The sequence below is a fragment of the Protopterus annectens genome, chromosome 6.part0 (genome assembly GCF_019279795.1).
Source record: "Protopterus annectens isolate FY-2018-M chromosome 6.part0, PAN1.0, whole genome shotgun sequence".
NCBI lineage: Eukaryota > Metazoa > Chordata > Ceratodontiformes > Protopteridae > Protopterus > Protopterus annectens.
Window position 1 is genome coordinate 188,657,602 of NC_056737.1, and position 27,153 is coordinate 188,684,754.

The following is a 27,153-nucleotide window of genomic DNA, read 5'->3' on the forward strand; positions in this document are numbered from 1 at the left end:
CTTCACTGAGCCATAACCAAATCTCTTTATTCTGAAATGCAGAAAACAGATATCATTCAGATTCATAAGCAATGCTGCAATTTGTTCACAGATGAGGCCCATCTTTGATAGGCATATCCCAACAAATAACATGTTCACTTTGCAAGAACAGGAAAAAGACAAATAACAGTATGTTTTTAAAACTTTTTCTCTTAACATTTCCCCCCTGAAAACACTTTTATTTGTCTTTTATTTCGGCAATATATGGTAAAAACTAAGTTTTTCTTTGCATACATTACTTCATTGGCAAGACAAATTTTTTAACTTCAAAAACATTTGCAAAGAGTCACATTTCAATGTATTCACTTTCACCAGTCTGTTGCAATTGCTGGTACATCGTCTTCGTAACAGCAGTATCCACCAGTCTTTGTAGAAGACCTCTGATACAGGGTATACAACAACAACCACATACCACCACGATAGCCACAGCGACTCCAACGGACACCAGGAAACTGCTGATAAGATGACTCCATTTTCCAAACCACACTTGTAGAAAGTCTGTAAAGGGATTATTTACCCCAGAGTTCTCTGCCAATTCTTCAGATAACATCTCCAAACCTTTCAAAGCTCGAGTGATACTTCCATCAGGCGCAGTGTTGTTTGGAATATATGTACAACAGAAAGTCCCAAACATCTTGCAAACTCCTCCTTCTTTGGCCAGGAGCATATCCAATGCAATTCGATTCTGCCATGCCACCTGCGAAGTGGCCACCAGTTGTTCAGCAATTCCTTTCAATGCATCTTTGGTATAGTTCACAAAACGCTGCTGGTTATAGTAAATGTAGTTGATCCAGTACACATTCTTATTAGGTTGAATCCAGACAAAGATGGATGTAAAACCAGCTGCTATTTGGTTTATTGCTTTGTATTCATCAGGTACGCCTCTTGGTACGCCAATGCTATCGATGTAGACACCATTATCGAAAGATTGCTTCGGTGCCTCTCTTTTTCTCTTACTCAACCACTTCGGCTTTATTTCAAGTTCTCTTACGAAATTGCTTGCTGGAACTGGGAAAATGTAGAATGGCAGAATTAACTTTACAAGTGCACAAGTTCCCTTCCAGGGAATCGTAAGCCTTGATCTGAGTTTGTTGCCTCCACATAACCACCATACATCTGCTAAACTATGAGTTTGGTTCTCCAGAAATGGATTCCCATTGCCATTCACAGTAACATTGCAATAGTTCTGTCCCATATTGCCATAATTTTTCCCTGTGCCATCTCTGGAAATGCACATATACGAACCTGGATAGGAAATCGCTGCAGGCGGTTTCTCAACTTTGCTTATGACCGGAAAACACTGGGTTTCATCTTTGCATTTATCTTCAGTTTTGTTGAAGAATAATTTCAACAGACACGTTAGGTTACCTTCATCTTGCATCAATGGGACTGTTGCTAATTGCTGTTTACCTTCAGCACAAGAAATACAGTTCTCATGATGTGCTTCTCGGGTACTATATCTAACCCAAGATAACCATTCATTATGGTGTACAAATCCCGTCTCGAGTAACAATTGTTCTTCTTTTGTGAAGGCAAAATCTGCTTTATTTGTAACATTCTTAAGGCTTTGTACTTTAAGTTGGAGGTTCCCCAAAGGATCAGTTCTAGTTGGAAGAGACACTCCGATTCCATAAGCTCCTGAATCACTTTCTTGTGGTGACACAATGGTTATAGTAACTACTCCGGTACCTTGGAAATGCACAATTTTATTCTTTGTTGCCTGCTTTTATCTTTCTCTGGTATCACTGCACCACTTGTTTCCCATCCATTCACATCTGTTGACCACCAAACACTTGACCAGGACGTACAGTCTCTATTGCACAAGTATTTTGCATGAGTCAAGAAATTATTATTGTTCCATTTAGAACAGTCCAAAATTCCTTCACAAAGTTTCACCTTAAACACAGTAGTAACACCTGTTTGCGCTTGCAGCACCACCATTCCTTTTTCTCTTGCAACTGTTCCTTCTCGTATGGACATATTTACTTTCGCCACCAAAATCATCATCATGTGACAGTTCAAGTACCAGTTGAACATGGCCATCCTCCCTAAGGACTACCTCGGGCCATTGGTTTCTTCACTGGGTTTGAGACGAACTAACCCCTATTGGGCTAATCCCCCTTTGTAGCCAGACTTTGTGCTCAGAGGTCCAGTGGAGTTTGACCAATATCAATGGCAGAAGGAAGAGCCTTGAGTTTTTTACAGGGGGTGATATGAATCCACAAAGTCCTCTCAGCGATCTTTACAGCTGTAGGTGTCGAGATAAGTACTTGGTATGGGCCTTCCCACCTGGGGGATGACCAATTCTTTCTCTTCACAATTCGAATCCACACCCAGTCCCCAGGTGCTACGCTTAACAAGGTTTCATTTCTGGAATCTGCAAAGGAGTCATTGGTTACAAGAGATTTGACATTTAGCAGCTTCTTCATATAGTCCGCTAGATCCTCACCCCCCTCACGTTCCGCTGGCAACAATCCTTGCCACTGCGGGATGTAATATGGTCTCCCAAACAAAAGTTCAAATGGTGTAAGTCCTTTGTAGGAAGGTGAGATTCGCATGTACAGGAGTGCCAACGGAAGGTACGCAGTCCATGACCTATGTGTTTCTGCCATTAGTTTGCGGAGCTTACTCTTCAAGACACCATTGTTTCTTTCCACCAGTCCAGCTGATTGGGGATGGTAAGCACAATGATTTTTGAGATCAATTTGAAACACTTGACTCAATTTCTGAACAATCTGGTTAACAAAATGAGACCCATTATCACTGTAAATGCATCTTGGTTGGCCAAATCAGGGAATTATTTCTGTAGTCAAAAGCTTTGCTACTGTTTGTGCATTCAGGTGCTTCACTGGAAAAGCTTCTACCCATTTAGAAAAAGCATCAATAATGACCAAACAGAACCTTTTTCCCAATGAGGGTGTCAATTCAATAAAGTCCATACAGAGTGTGTGGAATGGATACGGAGGGGTAGGGAATGCCTGCTGAGACTTTTATACTCCCCCCTGAGCATGATACTTTGCACATAATAAACAAGATAAACAGAATTGCTTTGCATAAGTTGAAAACCCTTTACACCAAAACACCTTAGACACTATCTGAATTATCGTCTGTACTCCTACATGGGCAGGTCCATGGCTAACCAATGCCGCATACCTAAAAAGGTTTGAGGGTAATACCATTTTGCCATCTGATGCCCTATACAACCCACTCTGTTGAGTGATACCATATTTTACCCAACGACATTTTTCCTTCTGTGTCGTCAATGTTTGCATTACTTTTAGTGTCTCTAAGTCTAAGAGGTGTCCAGGCACAAATCATTATCATGTAAAAGCAAATCATTTTCTTGAGCTGCCTTTTTTGCAGCCATATCAGCAAGGGCATTTCCCCTGGAGACAGGATCTTTTCTGTTGGTATGTGCGGAACATTTACATATCGCTATCTGAAGTGGTAGTTGCACTGCATCTAACAACTGTAAAATTAAATCTCTGTGATTTATTGGTTTGCCTGTCACAGTAACCATTCCCCTATTCTTCCATAGCTGAGCGAAAACATGTACAGTGGAGAAAGCATATTGACTATCTGTATAAATTGTCACTTTTTTTACCCTCCCCTAAGGTACAAGCTCGAGTCAAAGCCACCAACTCAGCTGCCTGTGCAGAATAAATGTTTGACGATCCTTTTGCCTCCAAAACTTCAGTTTCTGTGGTGACAGCATACCCTACTAGTGCTTTTCCTACAGTGTCTTTCTTTGCTGATCCGTCTACAAAGAAAACGAGATCAGAATCTATCAACGGAATATCCATTAAATCTGGTCGGGGAAGTACTATGTCATGAATGCTCTCTAAACAAATGTGTGGAGTACCTTCTTCTGGAGTCAGCAAAAGTGTCACCGGATTAAGAGTAGTACATCTTTCTATGGTCATATGAGGCTGTGTCAGCAGCACTGTCATACACGACAAATGTCGACTAGGAGATAAAAAGGGTATCTTATCTTGCAAAAGTATAGTAGCTACTGAATGTGGAACCTGCAATTGTAATGGGTGAAACAAAACTAATGATGCTGAAGCTTGTACTGCCATGGCGGCCGCCACCACAGCTTGAACACAATGCGGCAATGCCCTTGCAACAGGATCTAATCTGGAGGAGTAGAAAGCTATCGGCCTCTCTTTATCCCCATGTACTTGTACCAGAACCGAAGTCATATATCCTCCCTTACAATCAACCATTTGTACAAATGGCTTAGAATAGTTCGGAAAACCCAAAACAGAGGATCCTGCTATCAATTGCTTAATTCTAATAAATGCCTGTATTGCCTTATTTGTCCACTGTATATTATTCTTAGCCACCATGGGAGTATCATAGATCAGTGCTGTCAATGGCCCTACTTCCTCAGCATAGTTAGGGATCCAACTTCTACAAAAATTAGTCACACCTAAAAAGGACATCATCTCCCGCTTAGTCGTAGACATAGGTGCCTCAAGAATTGCTTGTTTTCTTTTGTTCTCCAATTGTCTACCTGCCTGAGAAATTAAATAACCCAAGTACTTTACTTGTGCTTTCCACAATTGTAACTTTTCTTTATTTACCTTATGTCCTTGCTCAGCTAAAAAACCTAAGAAGGGCAAGGGTATCCTTTCTACAACTTTCCTGCGTGGGTGAGGCCAACAAAATATCATCTACATACAACAGAACCTGGCTTCCCTCTGGGGGAACAAACTGAGCTAAATTCGCAGCCATTTCTTGTGCGAATATTGTCGGACTCTCACAATAGCCCTGTGGCAATCTGGTGTAGGTGTATCTTTTACCTTGATAGGTGAATGCAAACCAAAATCTACTCTCCTTATGTAGTGGTATGGAGAAAAAGGCATTGCTTATATCTATCACAGAAAAATATCTGTGCTGAGGTAGTAAATCATTAAGTAATGTACATGGGTCAGGGACCACCGGTGCTCTTGGGATCACAGCTGGATTAACTGCTTGTAAATCCTGAACCAACCTCCATGATCCATCCAGTTTCTTTACAGGAAACAATGGAGTATTGCAGGGCGAATCTGGGCATTCAACAAGAATTCCTACCTGTTTTAGCTGCTCAATGACTGGCTTAATTCCTTCCTCTGCATGTTTACTTAGCGGGTATTGGTGCTTACGAGGTCTAAAACCTGACTTTGGAGTTATACAAACTTCACCTGCTGTTTTCATCAGTCCTACATCCCCTTTACCTTTTGACCATAATTCTACAGGTAAGGCACTTAACGCTCTATCTTCCTCTTGAGTTAGGAGGATTTGTCATGCCATTTCTGTTTTGTCATCCCTGAGGTGCACACTTGGTTGTGCCCAAGTCACCCAATTTAATCTTTGTACCTGGATCTGTTGATCCTTCAACTGACTTTCGGACATTGTGTCCCAATTTGTTACCTTTTTCGCCAAATCTACCCAATGTGTCCCCACCACTTTAGTAATTGAAATATGTGGGCTATAACCTGAGCGATATAAAGAACTCATTTCCTTGGTCAAAGTACAGGTCACTACTGTATTACCTTGCTTATCCCAAAACATATCATTCAAAATTATCCTTGCACATTTGTGCCTAAAGAATTCTTTTTCAAATTCTTTATCCGGACCAGGGGCCTGTCTGTAGTACATAGTGCAATGTAAGTGCGCCGCAACCTGCGGTGACCCGCTCCTAGATTTACTTAAAGCTAGGTTGATCAAATCTGTATCAACCCTCCCCGGCCCATTTGAAATCAAGTCCTGGCTATACCAGTAAAACAAGTCTTGTACTCCTTGTACCACCAAGCCATCCGCTAACCTTTCCACCTCAATGCCTTTAGGTGTGGGAATAGCCACTATTCCAAACAAATGCATCAAATCTCTTCCCAGAAAATTAACTGGACAAACTTTCGATATAATTACCCTACACCTAACAGTTTGGTTTGTTTGCGGATCTGTGAACAATAGAGGATGAGACAGTGGTTCCTTATAGATTTTCCCATTTGCCGCTTTCACAAGGACAAACTCATCTGTTTCGCAGTTCGGGGGTAGAATTTCTGGACCCAAAAGTGTACGCGATGCACCTGAATCACATAAAAACTCCACTTTCTGTCCCTCAACCAAAAACTCTATCATGGGTTTTTGATCCAGATGCATAGCAATACCCAAATGTGCCAGGTTTATGACTTCACAGTCACAATCCCGCCCTTCCTTAATTTCCTGGGTGTCATGACATTCATCGCAGAGAGTGTCTGCCTCATCATCATCACAATCATTCTCGCTTTCTTCTTCTCTACAATAATCACAATAATTAATTTGGCGCCTTCCTTTACTATCATATAGTCATGCGGAGCCCTTGTTCATAAGCTGTGGGGGATGTTGCCACTCTTCGCAGTCAGCAGCAAAGTGCCCACGTCTACCGGATTTAAAACATTCTCCACGTTTTAACCTCCCCTCATATTCCTCTGAATGTCCACCCTGTTTATACGACGTGTCCCATTTCGGGCCCCCACATCTTTGTACGCCACCACGGCGCCCTTGCCCCCTTTGGTCCTGTACCAAGAATATACCACCATCATCCCCTACTGCTAACACTTGTACTTTCTTTTTCTTTTTTAAATTGAAATGTTGCTCAGCATGCTGTGCATATTCAAACAAAGGTTGCAGTCTACATGTTCTGTGATCAACCATATGCTTAGTTATAAAACTATTTATCGGAGCCTTACAACCTTTAAGAAAAGTGTTTTTCAATTGCTGTTCGTACGGACTATCAGTAGTCTGATCCTGCAGAATCATCATTCCACAATGGTTATTGAACACTTCTGTCAATCTTACAATATAGTGATCTACAGATTCATCATCATTTTGGATGCACTGATTTATTACTGTCCAATCTGCTCTTGGACGCCACTTATCAGAAATTCTCTTCAACAGATCAGTGACTCGCGTGTCTAACACCCCAGAATTATGCTTTAATGTAGTGCCGTCATCTGCCTTACATGTCCAAGTACCACAAACTAAGTGCCAATCTGGACCCAGGATTTGTCACACTACTTGTTCTACTTCTAAACCATTTAGATGATAACTTAAACGCATACCAACTATGTCCTCAGAAAACTTTTGAAAATTAACCTTGGGATGAGGAATACCATCCGTAGCTCGTTTTATATCCTCTCTAGCCCAGGGACGATAAACTAAAATAGTTGGCTCTTGTCCAACATCCCCTGCTTGTGGGTTTGCAACTTGTATTAAGGGTAGGGCTTCTGAGTGGTCAGAAAGTTTAATGGCCCAACGTCTTTGCCCTGCTGGTCCCGACCTTAACTGCATAGGTTGGTCTACCTGTTGCAAAGCAACCTTGGGTACTACGGGAATTTGCGGGTAAATTGGAGGGGTCACAACGTTTCCTTGAGCAGCCAATAACCCACCCTGCTGTGCAGATCCCACATCTTCAGACTGATATTGAGGAGGTTCCGCCGGTACAGCAGCAGCAATTTCCCCATACGGTGGAGCAGTTGCCTGCCTTTGTACCGCACAAACTGTATGCTCATCCTCCTTATCTAAAAATAAAGCTACTTTTCCACTTGGCACCAGTGATCCCTTTTGATTTATTTTTTCTTTTTCCTGGCACTGTTTTTCTTTTATAGCTCGGTTATTTGCCTCTTCTAACCATTTTTGTGCTTGGGGAAATCCCAATTGTCTTTGTTTGTTTTTTAGTTCTAGTTCCCGCATCTCTTTTCAAATCTCTAACCAATTTTGCATAGGCATTCTTATTCAGTGTACCATCAAAATCATATCTCGACTTCCACTTTTTCAAAAATTTAACATTATTTTTGTTTAAACCTTTCATATACTTAGCATCAACATTTAAACAGGCATCACTCTCACACTTGCAGCGACTCAAACCCATGTTTCCCCTATATTTCTTATTTTACTTTCCCCCTTTTTTTTTTCTTTTCTTCTTCAGGTATTTAGGACTGTATCAAAATTATTTTACAGGGCTTATTATAAAATGGGACTATCTTAACGGGTGACCCTAACAAAATAATCTTAACAAGTAATCCTACCCATCCTTAACTAAAAATAAAACCTTGTCGACAAGATTAAATTAAATTAAAAGAAATTTATTTTTCATCCTACCTGAACCAGATGAGACTCCGTTTCCCCTTTTTGTTCAGAAACCGTCCCTCAGATAGGGATCAGAGAGCGGCTGGCCTCTTTTCAACGACAAATCAGTCGGTGGGCTTTCAGTCGAGGGAATCTTAAGATGAGAAACCCTCACCTGCACAGGTTTTTCGGTCTCTCTGTCGGTCTGATCCGTATCTTCGTAGAGGTTTCCGGTCGAAGGACCAAAATGTCAGAAGAAAAAATTCAAACGAGTCGCATCTGCCTCAGGTGATGAATTTTCTTTATTAGCAGCTAACCAGATTACACAGCATGTTGGCCAAGATGTCCGGTCTGGACTGATCTGATCTCCTCTGATCTGATCTGATCAACTTGTTTACTGACATCAACTTTTATATTACAAGCAAAACAACTTTTTGTTACATTTCTGACCGTTGACAGTTGGCTACGAAAAACATATAGGATAAACATGTTTATCACAAATTACCTCAAACCCACAGCTACTACAGAATGTTCAAGAAGTACAGAATGTTCAATTCAACGGTAGCTCAAATTTTCCAGGACACACAGCCTGCCCCAGTAAATTAACTCTTACTAGGCTGTGCGTCCTTATCCCAGGCTTCACTGAGCCATAACCAAATCTCTTTATTCTGAAATGCAGAAAACAGATATCATTCAGATTCATAAGCAATGCTGCAATTTGTTCACAGATGAGGCCCATCTTTGATAGGCATATCCCAACAAATAACATGTTCACTTTGCAAGAACAGGAAAAAGACAAATAACAGTATGTTTTTAAAACTTTTTCTCTTAACATCTTTCAATAAGGCTTGGGCTACATTTGTAAGCAAACAATTATAAGGCACCCTGCTGGACTTTTAAAAACAGAAAGTAAGCAGATGAAGTAATTTTATTTTCTTTCTTATTGACTGCATTTACTTTTCTTTTTGGTCATTTAGATCTGTCCTCTGTAGTGTCTCTTATATTTTTGCATTTTGTTTACTGTTTTGATTTCACTTGTTTTTCATTGGTTAATGAACTGCACTTGCTTATTAACCATTTAGATTTGCCTTCTGCAGTGTCTTCATTTCATTTCCTGCTTTGATTTCTGGTTTTGAGAAATCTGTAGGCCTTTGTTTTGGGGCAGCCTGAGATTATGTTTGTATCCAGGTGAGAGCTTGATATACTCCTAATCCAAGGGAAGACTTTCAACTATTAACATATAGGCTTCATATTTCACTTGTTTTTCTTCACTGGTTGATATTTAATATACAACAGTATAGCCTGGCCTGATCTGGTCTTTCAATAAGGTTTAAGCTGTGTTTGCAAGCAAACAATTATTTGGCTCCCTGCTAGAGTTTTAAAAACAGAAAATAAACAAGAGAAGTAATTTTATTTTCTTTGTGTCTGCATGTCTGCACTTATTTTTTAGCCATTTAAATCTGCCTTATGTTGTCTGTTCTGTTTTTGCATTTTATTTACTGCTTTGATTTCCCGTTTTGAGAAATCTTTAAGCCTGGTTTCCCCACCTAACTACACATTACCTCTTTTGCTTTTTAAACTTGATTTGCCCACCTCTACTGTAAATTTAGCTTTAGAAGCCTCTCCCAATCCTATCTCATCTAATCATTCTGCTGGGCACTGAAAGATCAAACTGGGATGGCCCTCCCCTTAGACTTTTAAAGGCTGTGTTACCTCCTGTTTCATATCACCTCACTCCGTTAGTCCACACTGCACTATTCATAGTTTATTAGTTTTACTCACTTCTTTCTAGCTAAATTTGTAACACCTAGTGCTAAGCTACCAATAACTGGAGAGCTGGGGAACTGCTTTTCAGTAATCAGCTTGGGATTGGTGTTTCTGCTTTGCTCCTGGTGAGAGAAGTAGCAGTAGAACATTACATTTCTGAAGACTGCTGCTGTATTTTCAAAATTTTTTTGCATTTTTCTGTATTTTGTCAATATAAAGTGCATTTGCTTTTCCTTGGTCTAGCTTTTGTTAGAGTGCATTGAAATCACCTTGTAAGTAATCACTGCCATATCCTTGCTTTATTTATTTATTTTTTTTGCATTTCACTAATGTGTTTACTAAAAAGTGCTTTGCCTATCACTGTTCCTGCTGTTAGACTGTTTGCCTTGAAATTGCCTGTTGTAAGTTCTGTAACTGTTTAAGTTGTTTGTAGCAGCATTGCATTTGTGGTATTCTTTTTACTGGGGCTGGATTAATTATTTATCTGGTTACAGGAGGTGTTTGCCCTGTCTGTCTGAGCTGGGAAACACTCAAAAGGTCTCTAAGTATATTTGTTTTATTGGCCAGGGGTCTTAGTAGTCTGGTTTCTGTTTTTTCAGTGTTGGTATAAATTTGGAGTGTTTGCGCAGAGCTGTTCATGATGCAGTGGCTGTTTGCAGTGCCTTGTACAGAAGCAAACACCTAGAAAGCAAATTTTCACTATAGATCTATCTGTAAAACGGTATAATGTAAAGCAGTAAATATAGAGCAAGAATCTTGCATGCAAACAAGCTTAGAGCAGCTAGTTCATAAGTTGCATGGCAATATCATGAAATTTAGTAGACTTTAGTATTTTACAGGCTAGTCTACCCAAATAAAGCACATGTACTAGCCCCTGTATGCCACATTCTTGTAATTCACCAATTAAAGGACCGGGCAACATGAATATGTAATTTCCTAACATCTCTGCAGCCAGCTTGGTGGATATGGGAATTTAAAGACAATGTAGCAGTTGTCCCATTTTTGACTCACAGCCTAGTACTTACCTGTGAGTTTATGTGAGAGGTTTGCAGGCTACCTCTCATACAAGTACACATCAGGTTGTCAAAACCACGCACACAATGCCCACCACAAATACCACACACACACACACACACACACACACACACACACACACACACACACACACACACACACACACACACACACACACACACACATACACACACACACACAAACTAAAGTATGATGAGGCACTTAAATGTAAACTTCCCAATCAAGAAAGACCTCCTAGATCACCCATTGGCAAAGTATGTCAAACAACACATAACACTACACATACAGCCACACTCAGTAGAGCCCCAAATACAAAGTGAATAAGGCAAGCAAAGACACTTCACAGGACTCTAATTATAGGGAACTCCATTGTAAGACATACTGATACCCCTCTAATCAAGGTGAACAAGGAGAAGATAGTAGTTACTTGCCTATGTGAAGCCAAGATCTGCCAAATTACACACGTACTGAAGTCATTACACTACAGGTACCAGAAAGATTTCATCGTACTCCATGCAGGTGTAAATGACTTGAGACATACCTCCCTGGACTATATGAAGAGAGACATTATGGAACTCTCAAACAATGTGTCTCAGGCTGATATGAGCTTTGCAATGAGCAGGATATTACCTTTACCGAGGATGATGTCACAGTATGGAAATTAATTATTTAAATAATTGGCTGAGTTTCTCGTGTCATTCTAGGGGGATCTAATATTTGTCAGCATGGAAGGACATAGTTAACAGATCACATTGCTTTGTCAGGGGTCGTCTGCACCTGTTCTTGGTAGGCTTTCAAATGCTGGCTAAAACTTTATCCACACCCAAAGAGCCTTTTTTAGGCAATACCAAATTGACAAACTTTCCAACATAGCAACCTCAACTCACCTAAACCTTGAGGTTTTATAGCTCATTGCCAGGAGTCTACACTAAAAACTATACTCCCAAGGCTCTCAAGAGCACCCCAGCACTACCAGGCTATACCTCATACCATGTTTTTCGGCCCCAAAACTTGGACCGAACCACAAAAGGAGGGGGAGTATCAATATTCGTCAAAGATACCCACACCTCCAGGTTGGTGGCACAGCACGAAGCATCAGAGACTATCCATGTGCAACTAACAGTGGGTAAAACTGCCTTCCAGTTTATAGCCTGCTACAGACCACCCTCCCAAACCTAGGAACCCCACTCGGCCTTCCTGAGAACACTGGAAAATATGAAGGTCTCTCCAAACACCATTATATTGGGCGACTTCAACTACCCAAACATAGACTGGGAGCATTACTCTAGCTCCAACACCCTAGCCCAAAGGTTCCTAGAATTTATAAACTCAAATGCTATGGAACAACTTGTTACCACTCCCACAAGAGGGGAAAACATACTGGACCTGATCATCACCAACATGGGGACTCTATGCTCCAGACCAGAAGTGTATCCCTCACTGGTAAGATCAGACCATAAATTAATCTCATTAGATATTCACATCCCGACCCCAGCCCCTGCCCAGAAAACCACAGTGAAAAACTTCTCTAAAGCAAATTTCACACTCCTCAAAACTGAGGTGGAATCCTTCAAAGCCGCCTGTGGAAAATACGGCCCAGACCGCAGAATCCTTTATAAACGCATTCTATGAACACCTTCAGGAATGCATGGATCATGCAATCCCAAACAAAACCAAGACCCAATCCTCCAAAGGCAGGCGTCCTGTCTGGTGGACCCCAGCCATAAACAAACTATACAATAGAAGGAGGAAGCTACTACATGATAGAGCAAAATCCCAAAAAGGGAAGGCATCTCTGATCAGCATTAGCAAAAAACTACGGGCACTCATAAAATCGTCTTAAGGCCAGCTTTGAGAGAAAAATTGCACAGGACACTAAGGATAATCACAAGGCTTTCTTTAGTTATGTTAGGAACCTGGGTGGGAATTCCCAGATATGCTCAGAATTAGTCCAAAATGACAAAAAATACACCGAACCCACAGACATTGCCAACATCCTAGCTGACAGGTTCAGCGCAAACTTCTCCATCCCTTCCCCACCAAAAGGGCAAATATCTATCCCAGCAGAGTGCTGCCCCCCTGACATCTCAGATGCTCAGGTAAGAGCTGCCCTCTCCAAAGCAAAAAACATAGCATCAGTGGGACCAGACGGTGTCCCGGGCTGCGTCTTACATGAACTCCAAGAAGAACTAAACCCAAACATAAAACTACTGTTCAATCTCAGCCTTACTACAGGATATGTACCCAAAGAGTGGCGTACAGCAACAGTGGTCCCTCTCCACAAAGGTGGTGCCTCAACGGATCCTGGAAACTATCGCCCCATAAGCCTGACTAGCTTGGTCTGCAAAGGTATGGAAAGGATCATCATGGACCTCATAAATAAAGATATTGGGGAACTACAGACACTGGATCCCACCCAGTTCGGCTTTGTTAAGGGCAGATCCTGCCTCTTAAACCTGGTCGATTTCTTTGAAACAGTCAACAAGGCCATTGACGAGGGGAAGGTGGCCCACACAGCCTACCTGGACCTCGCAAAAGCCTTCGATACAATACCCCACTCAGGCATTATAGATAAGCTCACCAGCTTAAATATAATCCCCTATGTCACTAGATGGGTTGCAAACTGGCTCAAGGACAGAACCCACATGGTTAGAATTGCTGGAGCCATGTCAGACTCCAAACCAGTTACAAGTGGCGTCCCACAAGGCTCAGTCCTGGGACCTCTCTTGTTCGGTATATATTTCTCGGAGGTACAGGCCAACACAGAAGGACTGTGGCTGACCAAGTTCGCAGATGACTGCAAACTGGGCGCCATAATCGACTCTCCAGCTGACACAAGCATTCTACAAAAGGGCCTCATAGAAACAGACAACTGGTGCCAGAGCCAGCTAAACACCAAAAAGTGTATAGTCATCCCTTTCGGCAAAAACAAAGTGCCCACAAATTACCACATAGATGGTAATCCATTAAGTACAGAAGAAGTAATTAGGGACCTGGGGACCCAAGTTGATAGCAGTCTCTCATTCGACAACCACGTGGCCAAAGTGGTTAGAAAAACATTTTATATAGCCCACCTAATCATGAAGGGATTCACATCTAGATCAGGGGAGGTCATCATGCCTCTTTACTCATCCCTCATCAGGCCCATAATTGAGTACAATGCCCCTTTTGGGATGTACCTTACAGACACCTGCAGCAACTGGAAAGACCCCAAAAGTACCTCACCAAGAGGATCAAAGGGCTCAAACAGATGCCATATGCTGCCCGGTTAAAGAAACTCCAACTCTACTCAGTGGCATACTGCCTGCTCAGAGGCGATCTGTGCCTGATGTATAAAGCCATGTCCAACCCAGAATTAATGGACATGCTGCACCTCAGAAAATCCAAATCCCATCGAGCTACGCGCTCGAGAGACTTGAACCTCAGCACTGAAATAAATAGGACATGCTGGAGGGACAGATTCATAACCCAGAGGCTCCCTTCACTCTGGAATAAAATCCCAGTCCAGGTTAGGCAGAGTCCCTCATTGACTCTCTTCAAGAGGAATCTTGATGAGTGGATGGGAGATCGTAGATTTACTCCGGGTATCACTTCTGTGTCACTGTTAGACAGTGGCACGGTATACTAACCTTGAAAAAGGGCATAGCAAAATTAATTTAAAATGGGTAGCGAAAGCCAAACACACTCTGGCTAGGCTTGTAAATGCCCTAGGGCAGATAGCCTAGTATGAACCTATGAACCTATGAACCTAAAGACATTGTTTAAAGCCACACAGAGTATCCCAGCAGTGCAAGGTTAGATGTGCCTTCCACACTTTTAGACCAGTAGCTGCACAAACAGGGGCTAAAGGTGTCGGTGTCTTTCTACACATCAATAACAAGCATACCTATAGGTTGGTTAAATAGGAGGATGTACTGGAGTTTCTACACATGTAGATCACCACAGATAAATCCCCTACCATATCCTAGTTAGCTATAGGTCACCTTCCATGTCCCAAGAAACTCACAGCACATACTTAAATCTACTGGAGACACTTATTATCCAACCAAACACCCTACTCATGGGGGACTTTAATTATCCCTGCTATACACAGGGAAGCCTACACAGCCTCAAATCTGCAGACACTGATATTCATGGACTTCATAAATACAAACACCTTTGACCAGTTAGTGCATAAACACACTAGAAGCTTCAACATACTGAACCTCATTCTCACAAATATGGGAGAATACTGCATCTACCCCCTCATGTCATGTCCTCCCTGATAGAGTCTGAGTAAAGTGGTCTCCTTTGAAGTCAAAATCAACTTGATAATCCCGATTAACCCAGTAACAGTTATGAACTATTCAGAGCCAAATTACCTTGTATTATGTAATAGTTTATCAAATTTCAATGCCCCTCCAGCCCCAGAGAATGCAGCAGCCAAGCAGAATTATTATAGAAACCCTGTATATTCATGTCAATGACACAGAGGCTGCTAACCTACCAGAAATAAGCCCAAAATTAACTCCTAAAACAAACCGCCCTGGTGTCATCCCATATTAAATGGAGTGTACCACAAAAGAAAAAGAAATATGACTAAAATCAGGAAGTGTAACTGCCATAAAGATAAGAACTCTCTTATCAAACTAAACAGTTAACTAAGAAGTCCAATAAAGCCAATTTTGAGGTTTAAGATAGCCTCCCAGGCAAAGGGCAACTATAAGGCCTTCTTCATCTATGTCAGAAACCATTAAAGGCAGCAGGCAGCAGTGTGCTGAACTGGTGGTTAATGGTGGCATATTCATTGAACTAGGCAAATCTTTTGGCTGACAAATTCAGTTCCAACTTTACCCCTCAGCCATCCCTACAAAAAAAAATACCCTCAAACATAACCCCTCCAACTGTAAAGAGAGTATGTGTGCTCACTAAGACCAAGATGACAGCCTCAATGGGCCCCGATAATATCTCCAGATGCTTCTTGAATAGTCTAAAATATGACTTATCATGGCCACTGGAGGCACTATTTAACTACAGTTTTAAAACAGGCTTTGTGCCACAAGAATGGAACACTGTAACAGCCATCTCAGTTCTTAAGGGAGGATCACCAACAGATCCCAGGAACTACAGACCCATTAGTCTGACTAGTCTTATTTGCAAAGCCATGGAAATAATTAACATGGAAATGATCAAGAAAGATATCAAGGACTTCCAGATACTGGATCCATCCCAGTCTGGCTTTATCAAAGGAAGGTAAGGCCTACTGAACCTAGTGGACTTCTTTAAAAAAAGTCACCAATGCAATGGAATGGAGAAAAATGGTGCATAATGCTTACCTTGATCTGGCTAAGGCATTTGATACAATGTCCCAGTTGGGCATTGTTAACAAGCTTATAGAATTAGGCATAAACCACTATATAACTTGCTAGATAGCCAGCTGGCTCACAGATAGGACCCAGAAGGTTAGAATCTATGAGATCACCTTCAAAAAGAGACTGGGCACCAGTGAAGTCTCTCATGGCTCCATCCTAGACCCACTTCTCTTTGGCATCAACTTCTTGGAAGACAAAGCCAATGTCAAAGGCTTCTGGCTGACCAAGTTCATAGATGACTGCAAACTGGGAGCAGTCATATAATCACACCAAGAGGCAAACACTCTACAGAAAGATCTAACACAAACAAATTACTGGTGCCAAAGCCATGGCTTAAAACTCAATGTTGAGAAATGCATTATACTAACTTTTGGGAAGCTGGCCACCCCGGAAAGCTACATCAACGATAAAACACCCCTATGAGTTGATTAACTAGTCAGGGATCTGAGAACCCATGTAAATAGTTACCTAGCCTTCCACCATGTGTGCAAGGTAGTTCAAGAAAAATGAATGTATCAGGAACAGTAAAGCCCCAGCAACCAAAAAAAACAATATATATGAAGCAAAAATCACTGGGACAAACACGGCAAATAAAATCCACAAACATTTAATATTAACAGAAGGTTAGCACTTTCATGCCCGACAAGTCCCAGTGATTTTTGCTTCATATATATAATATACATATACATGTATATATGTGTGTGTGTGTGTGTGTGTGTGTGTGTGTGTGTGTGTGTGTGTGTAAGGTAGTAAGAAAATCTTTCTGTTTTACTCAACTTATTAATAAGGGCATGACATCTAGGTACAGGGAGGTCACCATACCACTGTACTCAGTCTTCATCAGACCCATCATACAGTATAATGCCCCCTTTGGTGTGTACCTGAACAGATACATGCAGCAACTGGAATGTCCACAGAGGTTCCTTACAAAAGGAATACAGGGCATAAACACAATGTCCTTTGTGGATCACCTCAAAGCCCTATCTCTATACTCTGTCTCCTACAGATTACTGAGAGGTGAACTAAACACCTGGATTACAAGGCATCTTTGGACCCCACTCTGATGAACCTAAATTTTCCTTGCAACATAAATAAGACATGTTGGAGAGACACACACACACACACACACACATATATATATATATATATATATATATATATATATATATATATATTTCAGAGAATTCACATTCTCTGGAATAGGCTCTCAATCCATGTGAAACAAAGTCCCTCCCTAACCCTATTTAAGTGTAACCCCGGTCTGGTTCCTATGTCTCTGATCAACAGAGGCAGCCAGTAAATCATGTCATGAACAAAAATAACCACCTATATAAATGTCTAAAACATAAAACTTGTGGTTCACATTCAGGTTCCATGGCTAGGCTTATAAAGGCCATAGTGGTCGTTAGCCTAGTATATACCTATGAACAACAGCGGTAGAAGCAACTGAAGTAAACCCAGTTTATTCATCTACCTTGAGGATCTGATTCAGAAAACACCTTTATAGGGGAATAAACACAGGTGTAGGTGTGTGTGTGTGTGTATGTGTGTGTGTGTGTGTGTGTGTGTGTGTGTGTGTGTGTGTGTGTGTGTGTGTGTGTGTGTGTGTGTGTGTGTGTGTTGGTGTACATATATACATTGTGTGTGTGTGTGTGCATGTGTGTGTGTTGGTGTACATATATACATTGTGTGTGTGTGTGTGTGTGTGTGTGTGTGGTTGTGTACATATATATAAATGTGCGTGTGCGTGTTTGTGTACATATGTATGTGTGTGTGTGTGTGTGTGTGTGTGTGTGTGTGTGTGTGTGTGTATGCACATGTGTGTATGTGTGGTTTTGATGCATGTACATAGTAAGAGAGAGAGAGAGAGTGAGAGTGAGAGAAAGATACATGCATTTAATTGATACACCTTACATCAATTTGTAGTTCCAGTTCTTTTAATCAGAGGTGCATTTATTCAGTGTCTGTATATTGGTGCTGTGTTGGAGTTGAAATTAGTGGCAAAGGATTATTGTGTGCTATTCATTTATATTCCAAGGATCATTTGGTATTCTATTTGTGTGTAAGTGCATGGCACTAGATACTTGTGTGTCATATGATGGCTCAAATGGTGGTTTGTGAAATTGAGAGATAGTGGGGTAAGGGACTCGGTTCTTTTTTCTTCTTTTCTCCACTGTTGTGCAGTCTTTGAGATAAGTATTTTTAAAGTTGCAGAGGCAAGATGTGGGCACAGGGAACCTTGACCATTGCAAAAATACTGTTTTAGTGTTTGTATTGGTTCAAATTCCTTAGTTCTCTTGTGCACAATGTTTCATTTATTATATAAACTGGACCCAATGTTTTCCATTTATCCATTTTTTTTTTTTCAGGTTTGAGGTTTGAACTGATGCCTCCATTAAAATGGTATGCAGTATCTATATATTAAATGCCATTAAAGCAGAAAAAAATTAGCAAAAATGTAGGAAAACAAAACATGCCCAGCTATTAGCAAACAGGTCATTCCTAATTAACAAAATGATCAAAACATTTCAGAGAACAATGGCTATCCAAACTTAAATCATGACATTTAGTCAGTGTCCCCCAATTTCATTCCAGTCAAAGTTTATATTGCTCTTAAGCAGCCACTCTCACTCCAGCTGACAAAATGGTCCAGTGATCAATCTTGCATCATCTACCTGAGAATGAGATTTTGCTTGCAATGCGTATTCTCCTAAGAGATGTGAACACTTGAAGAACTGATGCACATACATCAAGCCTTTCCAGAGCCTGTATAGAAAATAATCTGGACTTGTACGGCGAGCCCCCAACCTATATACCTTATCATTTTTTTTAATTAGTTTATTAGCTAAATAAATTTTGAATAAACCCCTATGTCACCTACTGGATTGCCAACTGGCTTACAGATGGAAAACAGATAATCATAAAAGGGAAAGTTAACTCCACAAAGAGGCCAGTCACCATTGGTGTCCCCCAGAGTTCTGTGCTGGGACCTCTCCTGTTAGGTATCTACTTTTCTGAAGTAAAAGCCAATACCAAAGGGCTCTGGCTGACTAAGTTGCAGATGACTGCGAGCTAGGAGCAGTCTTTGAATCCACATATGACTTAGCCATTCTTCAGGAAAGTTCGTCTCAAATAAATAACTGGTGTCAAAATTACGGTCTGAAACTAAATGCCAAAAAATACATTATTGTATCTTTTGGGAAGTCATCTACCCCAGAGAACTACCACACTGACAGTACTTCCTGTAGAGGTGACTTAGTTGTTTGGGATTTGGGAACTTATGTGGATGGTAACCTAACTTTTGACAAACACTGATCTGTTATTGTAAGAAAGTCCTTCTATATTGCACAGCTTATAAACAAATGGATTGCGTCTAAATCTAGGGATGTCATTGTCCCCCTTTACTAAGCTGTCATTATGCCAATTGAATATAATTCCCCTTTGGCATGTATCTGTCCAGACACAAGCAACAACTGGAACACCCACAGAGATACCTTACTAAAAGGATACAAGGTCTAAACAACATGTCCTACCTGGACTGGCTCAAATCTCTGTCACTATACTCTGTATCCTACAGACTAATAAGAGATGACCTGTATTTAGCATACAAGGCATCCTCTGACCCATTTATTGATGGATTTACTTCACATCAGTTCAAATGACATCAGAAATACTTGGTCTAGGAATCTAAACCTCTTCTGCAACATCAACAGAATGGTTTAGAGGGACAGATATATTTCAAAGAGGATACCACTGCTGTGGAACAGACTCCCCATCTTCATAAAACAAAGTTCATACCTGTCCATTTTCAAGTGCAACTTAGATCTATGGATGGGAAACAGAAAAGTTTCCCCAAGACTGCCCCCTGTACTACTTATGGACTGATGCAGCTCCTAAATGCTTTATCCCATGCAGGGATCCCCTCAAATTACCTATGATAATGATCCCAGTTATTCTCATTAGGGGTAATATGTAATTATCAACAATGGAATGGGTAAGGCCATCTACAACCAAATAGGATAGGTTATTTCCAGTACAAAAAGGGAAATTGGCTAGGCTTAAAATAGCCCACAAGGGCATCTAGCCCAGTACTTACTGATGAACCTATGAACCATTAAAGCTTTCATATTATCAGTCAAACAGGAAACTCCTTGGATGGAATTAGCAGCAGGCAAAAGGAAATAGTAGGAGAACCATTGGGATAAATAACATTGAGCAGTGCAACTATTCAATACAAGAAAGGCATTAGTCCAAGTTGTAATCTATGACATGATAACTGACAAGCTTGTCAATATAAGCTAATAATACTGTTGTATTATCAGTAAGCATATATGGCCAATGTACAGCCTATTTTGGGATGATTACATTAGTACTATCCACCCATGAAATATATAAATGTATTAGCATTAAACATGAAGTTAACAACACATTTAACATCTGAGCTAAGTGCATCCTACTACTACAACTACTGCTACACATGGGGCCAACACTAAACTTCTAGCCCTCTCTTAAACTCTGTGGTTAATAAATTAATACCTTCTGCTTTACTTCAGACTCACTGCCCCTAGATATCCCTGAACCCTCCAATACCATTCTGATACTCATAGCCCAAAAATGAGATGGTGGTGTTCCCCGTACTTCAAGACTGTCTGGCATGTGGAGCAGTAATCTGTTGTTTGGGGCCATCCTCTCACTGGAGCCCTTTGCAGCTCCACATGAATGTTGTGTGGAGCAATCTGCCTTCATTGAGACATGCCTGATGACGCATTACATTTCCAGGGGCATGTTATACATTTCTGCCCAATGAATTTATTTATTAAATCAATTTGGTAACAAGCGTAGAGCACTGATTGAAATGGCACTATTTCAGTATCAGCCTGGACAAATATAAACAACAGTAGACAAGCAAGTTAACAAGTAGTATTAGGAATGGAAACAAAATGGTTTACTATCACATACTCAAATCTACTCCGTTCGAGTGTTAAGATGTCTGAATCACATGTTCGGAAATCTTGACACCGAACACAAAAAATGTCGAAGGCAGCATTTTAGTAAAGTCGAAATTACGAAAATGTCGACTTTACTGAAATGCTGTACTTCCGCTCAACATTAATAAACACTTTTCCAGGGGGGCAAGCCCCCTTGCAACCCCCATACTTATATATACAAACTCCCAGATCGCACTACAGTGAGGGAAAGAGTACATTTCCTGATCCCCACTATAGTGCGATCTGCAACATAATGTCGAACCTTACAACAGCGAATGCTCGCTATTGTAAGATTCGACATTGTGGCATTCATAATTTCAGTTCTGCCAAAGGCAGTTTCGCACAAATGTCAAGTGCGATCAACAAAGTGATTGTAAGCCAAACAAAATATTGTGTCCAGAGAGCAATAAATCAGTAACAGTAATAATAATAATAAAAAAAATACATAGTACAGAGAACAATAGGAAGGGGTGGTTAGAGTAAGAAGGGAAAAGAAGGAAAGGAACAGAGGGATCCTAAGTAAAAAAAAACAGCACTGGTAGAGTTTTTAGTAGACTCTAGAACAGAGTTGTTGTCAAAAAAGGGATAATTAATGGGGCATATAAAATATTGCATAATAACTATAGGAATCAATCAGAGGAGATTAGAGAGGATTGGGAAGAGAGAACGGATAAGCAATTCAAAAAGAAATGATGGGAGGACATATGTATGGCTCCCAAATATGCAACAAAGTCTAGAAGGTTTAAGATTTTTACTTGGAAGTGTTTACATAGTTATTTTTATACCCCCAAGAAGACTCCAAATATTTTTTTTTCAGGTAGATTGCAAATGCTGGGGGTGTGACAGGAAAGAAAGAGGTAATTGGGAACATTTTTTGTGGGAGTGTAATAAGTTGGCAGACCTTAAAAATTCCCTGCAGATTACTCTGTCAGAAATACTTGGCAAGCAAATTAGTGTAACTAAGGACATTTTTTTTTTGAGCTGTGATTCAGAATCGGAATGGGCTATACATAGTAAGGCCTTGCTGAGTATTATTCTGGTGGCTGCTGAAAATAATTGGGATCTTTAGAAAAGCATAGGAGTAAATTACATAGAAAAAAATGGGAATTGTGTGAACAATACATGTAGAAAAATATTTTGGAGGAGGAATGAGGTTTAAGAGAAGGCAGGAATTGAATGAGCTATGACATGTTCGATCAACAGTGAATGTATAGAAGATTATGTGTCATGTACAATGTTTGCAACTGAAAATATATCAATATGGTTTGTTTATATAAATGTATGATTGCCTATGTTATAGATGATACATCAATAAAGATGTTTCTTGTTTAAAAAAAAGGAGGGAAAAAAGAAAAAGCGAGTTAAATAATGAAGGGATAGCACACATAGTGTAAAAGATAACAAAAGTAAGGGCACACAGAAATTAACTATGTACAATATATACAATGTGGAAGATATGTCGACTATTAGTGTAGGGAAATAATGTGAGAAAGACAAATGTGCCTTACAGGTGAAGGAGAGAATGTAAATTGAGCCAGACTTGATATGATCTTTAAGCTGAGCACGAAATGATGGGTATGCCTTGAGGTCTTATCGATTGGTAGGGAAGAATTCACAGAGTTTGGAGCCTAGGATGGAGAAGACATGGTTATGCATTGAAGTCTGGTTGTGTGACATTGATGAAGTGAACCAGAGTGGTTAAGGCTTATTTAGGGTCATCTGAAAAGGTTAGAAGCGAGGAAAGGAGAGAAGTGTTCCTTGGGAAGTTTGGAGAGTTGGGATCCAAGAAGCAGGCTGGCATGTTGTTGGGCAGATAACCAACTGGCTTTATTAAGTGTGATACAATGATGGTCATTTCTAGGGGAGAAGATAATGAAACAACAAATAGAGTTGCTTATAGTTTGGATGATGGACAAGTATTTCTTGGATGCTGCTGCAGTTGGTGGACGTCCATATTCAAGCTGGACAAGTAGAATGCCTTTGTCTGTGACATTACTGGTTGGTCTAGAGAGAAAGGGGAAATTTTTATAGGGCTAAAATAGGAGGGAATTAATGAATTTATTAATTCTCAACAGCCACTTGTCTCACTAGACACAACACTGAAATTATTCATCTTACATAGTAGTAACTCTCTGTAAAATATAAATGTGTGATCCCAGATGTTCTGTAATATCTCCTCAGTCTCCTTACAATAACCTACTATCTCTCTACAAACCCTGAAAGTATGCTTCCAACTTACATTTACTGTCGTGTAATGCTAGCAGGTGAGGCACATTGACAGAAATGACTGAAACACTCAGAAAGAGGTCAGAAAATACCAGTACGATTCCACAGTTAAACACTATACATTGTACCGCTCATGCAAGAAGTGCAAAGACCTCCATCATTATTTTACCTCATTGTGTTGCAAATCCACACTCTGTTTTGTTCCCCCTATATCTTTTAGAATAAAATGTTAATAGAGAGTAAAAAAGAAGACAGTGCTTTTGGTATCCAAAACTATAGACTGTTCACTTAGTCCTCCCAGAATCTCAGTTACTGACCTGAGAAACTACTGCTGTATTCATCAGCTCCAACTCTTCATTGTAATGAAGTACCTAACCTGAGGATACTTATACAAGTAATTTCTTTGGATCCAAAATGTGTCCTTGAAGGTCAACAGATGACTTAAGGCCTTCAGATTCAAGCACTAAGATATCACTCACTAACCTGTGCTCTGACCAGCCTTTGAAAGTCCCAGCTAGGTCTGGATGTAGATCTTACAGGGATTCTTTGGTGAATGTGAGTAAAAGGATCAGTGTAGAGGTCTAGTATCCACCCTAATCATCTAACTATAGCTTTCTGTGCACAGTTCACTGATGGTAGATGCACAGTGTGCTCAACCCAGACCCCTTAGTTAGCATATAACAGAGGAAATCTCTACATTCTATCATGGCATCGCATGACATAGAATTAGGCGAAGGACCGACTTATAGGTCAAGAAACTTAAACTCCAGTCATACCCAGATGCAAGACAGGGTTTCTGTGGTTATCAGATAAAGCTTGAAAGCAGCTTCTTTCATTTTCAAAACTATTAACCTAGTGGCCCAGACTCCAAAGAATTTGTTAGATATAAAACTCCAGGAAAAAGAGCAATCCTTATCCCTAGCTGTCATTGCTTTAATGGTAAAGCCAAATATTTCCATCTGTCACTTTTCTGTACTGTAGAGCAGATTGCTAGGCTTCTCCAAAATTCAGCCACATTCTCTCCTTGTGGGAGTAAATAAATTTAATTCCTAGGCATTTAAAATATGCTGTCTCATCTCTGCTGTTGGAGCATAGTTTAGTTATTCTCATTCATAATGCAACCCATAAGCTCCCCTAACAGACACAAACGACATCCAGGGATGAGTACAGGTTGAGCAGGACTAACATTAAGTCCCAAGTCTTCCTTTTCCTTCACAAGAACTGGAGCCAGTGACTGCCCCCACAAATAGCAAAGGAGAGTGGGAAACCTCACCTTATACCCTTCTTCACTTGAATATTATCGAAGTTATGTTGACCAATTATAACCACAGTAGTAGAGTTCTTGAAGGAATCAAAGTATCTGTGATGGAAAGCCATATGGTAACAGATCCAGAGATAATCTCAATTGAGTTTATCCAAGGATTTCTCTGCATCTAAGATGAGAATTTGGTAGGTATGCACTCTCACATTGCTGTGACTATTCAGAAGTAAAGCAGTCCTAATGCTGTCATACATGTGCTTGTCCATAATAAAGCCATGTTGCCTGGGATAAATTATTTTGCTAAAAATGTTGTAGGGCCGCACACCCATAATGTTTTACAGTCCATGTTACGCAATGAAATTAGGTAATATCAGGCCAGTTTCAAGTTGTTGTGTTTATTGAGCTTCAGGAGCAGCAGCAGCAAAAACTGTCAACTGCTTAGCCACCATAATATTTTCCTTGTGCTATAAACTTCCACTGGCAAACTATTAATCTCTGGCGTTTTTCATTTATGCAGTGATTTAACTATTACATAATTGTCTGCAGCAGATATAAAATTTTGTGGGAGATATCAGAGCAGACATCCTCAGTCTGTAATTTAAAAATCCCTTAATCCTTTGTCATGTTTCATCTTGGTATTTCATAGACATAGTGTACTTACAGCCTGAATGCTGTTAATTAACTTTTACCCCACACAAAATCGTGCCTGTCTTTGGCTTTTTCACTGCTGAGAGCACATGCTGCAGTTACTTAAGCTACAACGTAAGCATAGGTTTCTGGTTGCTGTTTGGGACAACTTTTCTCATTGAATGTCAGTCTTCCTCTGCAACAGGGTTTTGATCATTTACTCCCCTTTTTTCATACCCCCTTGGTGCTACATATTGAGTATCCATAGGCATTTCTGTAAATGTACAAGCTGCTTATCCAAATGGACCATAAGATGACATGTCTCATTGTACACTGTGGCATGCAAGTGCCTTTTTAACACAGCTCACAAGATATTAGATATTAAGAGATGATGACTCCTTCAAATTAATCTCTAATGTTTCCCTTACTTTTGGAATTGGCTGCTCTGGTGTGAAATACTTTAACCTGGTAGAGATTTACCTCCACAAGGTAGAGAGAGCAAGGCCTTTACTGTACTAGTAATTTCAGAAGAGGGGCATATAGTCAAATACCACTGCAGGAACAACATTGAACCTCTGTACCCTTGGTATGACAGGCTGTGTTAGTCCAGTTCTACCACTCCTTGTATTTCTGACTACTTCAGAATAATATGATTAATAAAATGCAGTCTTATGTTTAAAATGTACCCCATCAGTTTAACTTTTTTTTTTAACAAGAAGCATCTTTATTACATTATTACAGATGACATAGGCAATCCTACATTTATATTTATTTATTTAACATTTGCTGACCAGGAATGTCTGACTAGAACTGAGCCTATTTTCAGTGGAGGCCCAGGGAGAAGCACTCTAGATGCATGTCATTGGAATGTGGGAGGAAACCGGAGTACCCAGAGGGAAGCCATGTGAACGCAGGGAGGACAAGCAGACTCTGCACAGAAAGCACCCCATCAAGAATCTCTTGTTGTGAGGTGACAATCTTAACTGCTGCACCAATGCGCTGCCATATAAATGAAAATAAAAAATATTGACATAGTCTTAGTTGCAAGCATTTTACATTACAGACCGTACTGACATAATTTTAGTTGCAAAATTATACATCACTTATAATCTATCCAGTCATTGTCAGTCAAACATTACGTACCTCAAGTCATCACAGATTTAATAAAAGCCTGTCATAAACACTGGACATTGATCATTAAGGTTTCAGTCTGTATGACTTTTGATGTAGAGGTTCTCTATATGTGTGTACTGTGTGTTAGTTTTATTTTGAATTGCTTTGCAGCCACAGGTAGAATTTACAAGGAGTACATACAGATTTTATTTTACACAGAACAGAAGAAATAGGACAGAATATATCTTGTATGCAAAAAGGAAACAAACCCACAAAAGATTACATGTGATAAGTATAAATTAGATTAGTCAAAGTACACACCATAAGCATAATATGAGCACTACAGTGATAACAACAGGTAATGATGTTTGTACAGTATATGTATCTATCTACATATCCATTCAGTTGTATTCCTGTTTAGTTGTGTATGTGTGTATTTAAATATGAGCATTGGCAAGATGAGACAGTCAGAATGCTAGTCTAATTTGTCTAGACGTCATGCTGTGAACAGCCCATTTTATGTAAAAACAAGTAATACAGCCAGCTGCATTTGCTTTCTGCTGTATAAGGCATTCACTGACTAAAGTTTATCATATTATATCTTTGGACATACCACAATTCTTTATGGGCACCCATGCTTTATCTATCTGGT

At 40.2% G+C, this 27,153-nt stretch overlaps 1 protein-coding gene across 1 annotated transcript in view; it reads left to right on the forward strand.

Moving 5' to 3' along the window:
• Window positions 1–27,153, forward strand: part of ZC2HC1C (zinc finger C2HC-type containing 1C) — a 206,594-nt gene that overhangs the window by 35,675 nt on the left and 143,766 nt on the right. The window lies entirely within an intron of this gene.